The 5212-nt window shown below is 36.4% G+C and overlaps 1 non-coding gene across 1 annotated transcript; it reads right to left on the reverse strand.

The window, feature by feature from the left end:
- Positions 1-2587: 2587 nt before the first annotated feature.
- Positions 2588-2694, reverse strand: LOC145161777 (small nucleolar RNA R71). The gene has a single exon (XR_013738651.1). It is a non-coding gene; the product is annotated as a small nucleolar RNA R71 (small nucleolar RNA).
- Between the last annotated feature and the right edge of the window lie 2518 nt (positions 2695-5212).

Here is a 5212-nt window from a genome sequence, read left to right on the forward strand (position 1 = left end):
TATCTTAAACATCTAATCACTTTTGGCTTGATAATATGATGTATATAATGTTGTAGTTCATATATCTTTGCTACATAATACTTAAAATTTCGAGATTCACTAAGACCTAACACGTTTTTACCAAATAAACTAAGAATTCACACAAAACATGCATATAACACACAGATCTACACATTTTACTTGCATTCTCCCCCAAAATCATATGAAAACCGAAAAGAAGGGGGTATGTCATATGTGCATATTTAGCTATATATTTAGTATAGATTTTCATTGTTTATTAGCTAATTATTTACATATTATGGTCAAAAGGTACTTAATAGTGTTCAAATTGTACTTTCAGTTCAAAAGAGAAGCTCAGAGGTAAAAGGAAGCAGGAGATACGATCGAAAGCTAGAGAACTAAAGAAAGAAGAAAAATGCTAAATCCTGAAGCTACTCGGCGAGTGGGGACGTCCACTCGACGAGTACATACGAAGATTCGCGAAGCAATACGTAAAGTCCTTGCCGTATACGGATTCTTCAAAGGGACTCGACGAGTCGGTTATCTACTCGATGAGTAGCACCGGTTTTGAGTTATCTATAAATAGAAGCAACAAACCCGAATGGAGGGCTCTCTCACTTTTGGGAAGCTTACTTGGCGACTAAGGAGACTGCTAGAGATCTGAAGAACGTGAGAAGAACCCTAATCCTCAATTCCAAGAAGAATAAGGCAACTTAGGTTTAATATTCCACTTTACCTTTGAATAGAACTATGTTAAGTTCGTTTAAATTCGTTTTTGAGTTTGTTTTTACTACAATTATGAACTAAAACCTTTATCTTCTGCTTAGGGTAAATGATTTTGTGAATATGGATTGATTTTATGGTTAGGATTAATTCTTAATTGGTGATATTGTTTTGTTAAGCTTGTTAAAGAACCTCATATATTAATAACAACTATCTTCTGTTAATAAATCAGTAATTAAGTTGTATGAACATCTCTTAGTAATTAATTTCATATGATTTATGTGACCACATAGTTATATGTCTAGGAATAACGAATATGAAACTAGAATTAATTAGAAGATAGGTAAGTTAATACGTGAGCTTGTGTGATACACTATCAACAAGAGGTCAATTGAATCACCAATTTAATTAACCATTACAAGTCTTACTTAACACGAATTAATTAACTAGGGAACTTATTAATTTAGACAACTGGCCACTGCTTGAATTAATCTATTTTCTAAGGATTAGCAATAACGAGCGTGAACCTAATCATCTCAATCGGTAGCCAATGAAAAGTTAATCCAATACATTCACCATAAAATCAACCATAGGATCAAATGATTCGAACCTAGATAGAAGTCCTTTTTATCATTGAATTTAGTTGCAATTTAATTGTTAGCTGCTTAATTAAGTGCTAGTTAAGTTTTAGTTAAGTTTCTAGTCTTGTAAAACTAGAGAAACCCCTCCCATTCTGTTATTTGTTTTAGATAATATTAGTAATTAGTTTAATTTGCGTTCCCTGAGTTCGATACCCTACTTATTTAACTATACCACAATTGATAGGTCCACTGCCTTTGTGTGTCTAATTCATAATTGAAAAGTAGGATTAAAACCAGTTAGTTTAACACACATCAAGTTTTTGGCGCCGTTGTCGGGGAACGGTTCAAAAATTAATTTTAATTTCTAGTAATATCGACCCTTTGTGTGACATTAATCTTGCACAAAGTTACTGCTTTACTAGTCTAGGTATTAGGTTTAGTTTTAATTTTATCTGATTTGTTAGAATTTTTTTTGATTTTTTTCAGTTTTAGCCTTGAACTCGCCGAGTGCAATTGAAGCTACTCGACGAGTCCATCGCTGAAACTCAGTTTCGTTTTTATTTTATTTTTGTTCTTTTTACGCATGTTTTCTGTTTTGTTTACAGTTCGTTTATGACCAGGGGAGGAGGTACACCTTTGATTCCACCGCTTGATGACCCGGAAGCAACCTTGAGGAAAAACAAAGGCAAGAACGTAGGGGAAATCGCAACATCGAATAATTCACCATTGAAGAATCTAAAAGTTGTTTTTAGTAAGAAAAGAGCAAGAAAGTAGGAGAATCCAGCTTCTCTTCAGCGGCGGACGAAGACCCGAAGAAGGAGGACATCGGGTACGAAACCGAAAGGGAAGAAACCAAATCCGATGAAGGAAGCGATTTTGGAGGCGAATTAGCTAACCCCATGGCTAACATCGATGCAGTTCCCATGGGCGAATGGAAGAAGAGGATACGTGACGATACCGGACCGGGACTTGTGCAACCCGCAATTCCCGTAACTGCCACCTTTGAACTTAAGGGCCATATACTTGCTCAACTTAAGGAGATCCCATTCTACGGGAAAGATCATGAGGACGCATACAAGCATTTAGACGAGGTCAACGACATTGCCGACTACTTCAATGTCCCAAATGTGGCTCGCGACATTGTTTTGCTACGTATGCTACCAGTCACATTTAAGGTAGTCGCGAAAGATTGGCTCAAATCAATCCCTCCAGGATCTACCACCACTTGGGCCAAGATGAAAGAAGAATTCATTGATCAATTCTGCCCTCCCTCAAAGATAGCCAAACTGAAGAAAACCATAGCCAATTTTGAACAACAAGCTGGAGAGTCACTATATGAGGCATGGGAAAGGTACAAACGTTTACTAAGGAATTGCCCATATCACGATCTAAACAGCCAACAAGAAGTCTCCATTTTCTATGATGGAGTAAAGGTGACAACTAGGCAACTCCTTGATTCGCAAGGACCACTCACAAAGAAAGCACCCCCGGTGATAAAGGCCCTAATTGAAGAATTCTCTAAACACTCTTGAGAATATCATAACCCAAGAAATGACTTGACTCGGGGGCGGTGAACTCAGTTAGTGATAACATGGAAGCAATGATGGCTAAACTAGAGGGTTTGGATCGAAGAATGAATAAGATGGACCAATCCATCCATGCCATTAGGGTTGGTTGTGAGAATTATAGAGGGCCTCATCTCACTAAAGATTGTGATCTTGACGAGAACGGGAACCGGAGGGTGCAAGTATGCTATTCGAGTGGTGATAGGTATGATGACAATTGGCGGAAGAAGGGTTGGCTTCCTTATGATGAGTACAAAAAGGCAAAGGAGGAGAAATTTAAGCAAAAAGAAAGGGGCTATTATCAAAAAGAGGAACCGGTGTTGGAGAAGAAAGCTGACTTGGAAGATATGTTCACAACATTTGTAGCCGCATCTAAGAAGAGGCATAATGATACAGATGCTGAAATGAAAGAACAATGAAATATGCTTAGAGAACATCAAGCTATGATGAAGAATCAGCAAAATATGCTTAGGAATCAGCAAGCATCTATTCATAACATCGAAAAACAGCTAGGTCAGCTTGCACAACAAATCAACCAAAGAGCACCCGGTGCACTTCCTAGCAATACCAAGCAAAATCCAAGAATGGTGCATGTGAATGTAATAACAACAGATTCTGAGCCAATTTACACTCCTCTGACTTCTATTCAGGGTTCCGGAAACAATTCATAAATGAGTATATACCTAATAAACTATATGAATTTGAAATGGCTATCCTCGAAGAATATCTGTTACCTGAATCACTGTTACCAGCTGCATGTAAGAAAATAATCCTAACACATAATGTGAGTAGTGTTTCCACTAACTCATTAAGTTAACAAGATTATTATTTATTTGTGTGGCGCATAAGACGTTTTGGGTTACTTCGGTTGATCCTTCTTTGAAAGCTTCTCATGAACTTGCTCTTGTTCTTCCTGGACTCTTCTGTTGTCTACTATGAGGAAGTGGTTACATCTATCTGGGTTTGTCGTGCGAGAATGGAAGTGACTGAAGAATCTATGAGATTTAAGTGAAACATTATGGGGTGATCCTTACAGAGTCCCCTATAATTGCATAATGTATACAAGTTGTATATAACTTACGACTAAATATACCTTTGAATAAGTGATCCTACTCCAAAACCACAACAAAACAAGGAACATGTAGTGAAGCGTAGATCACAAATTCTAAGTCTTTAAATTCTCAATTATATATAACCGTGGAAGTATACATTGTAAGATTATAGACCTATGCGTAAGGGTCTTTTAAGTTATCACATAAGTTATTTATATGGTGCCTAAAATACTCCTATAGTATTTTAATGTAATGAACTTGGTATGTTTTAAACTTGTTATCGCGTTATAGTGTCATAGAATACTCCTATAGTATTCTAACTTTAATGTACTTGATCTAGTATTCTCTTGACTAGTATTAGGTAAGTTTTAAGACCGTTGCAACACCACATCACTCCCACACACATGTCGGTCACATCTCGAATGAATATAGTTGATCAGGCTATATTAATCCTAGCTATGATTACATAACTGTCCAGGTTTGACCATAGTGTTCAACCTTTAACTTCTTCTGTTCTGTTTCTTCTTGTGATACTTGTTCTAGTAGGTATATATGTATAAGCAAGTATGTATACTTTTATAAGGTATCATTATATTTTTAAAATATATTCTTATCCAGAGCACTTCGTCCCCATTGTATTTATAGTTATACATCTTTTATCGGTTGATATACTTAGTTCACTATAAACAATGCTCTGATACCAATCTGTCACACCCCAAAATTGGAACGGCGGAAACGTTCTGGGGCGGAGGACATCATGTTTAGTATCACAAGACATGCATCATAGTAAGCAAAGTAATAAACAACCATTTCATTTGAAAGAAAGTGTTTACAAAGTATGTGATTCACATAATATAGAATACATAGCAAATAACAAAAAGACATGAAGCTATACTGCTCCATCTTCTAAATCCCGGAGCGCGTACCTGTCTATTGGTCTCCTGATAATACAAGTTATTTTGAAAGCATAGATCAGCATTTAAGCTGGTGAGTTCATAAGATTTTAGTGATGTAGTAAGTGAGTAGTAAGAAAGTTGTATAATGTTATAGTAAGTTGTAGTAAGTTCTGTTTAGAAAAGTTTGCCTGTTCCTCTAGAAAATCCTATATTTCCTGCTTTGATGAAAGATAAGTAAAAATGACTCAACAGTCCTTTCTATGAGTATTAAATGGATACAAGTTATATAAAACCCAGAGTAAACAAACAATCGGTTGTGTGTATCTGCCCTAAGCCCACAACCAAACAAGGAACAAGAAATGAGGTGGAAGACACACATCCCATTGTTTGTTAGA

Source organism: Lactuca virosa, chromosome 2, assembly GCF_052849685.1.
Source record: "Lactuca virosa cultivar CGN04683 chromosome 2, Lactuca_virosa_CGN04683_v6, whole genome shotgun sequence".
In the NCBI taxonomy this organism is placed as follows: domain Eukaryota; kingdom Viridiplantae; phylum Streptophyta; class Magnoliopsida; order Asterales; family Asteraceae; genus Lactuca; species Lactuca virosa.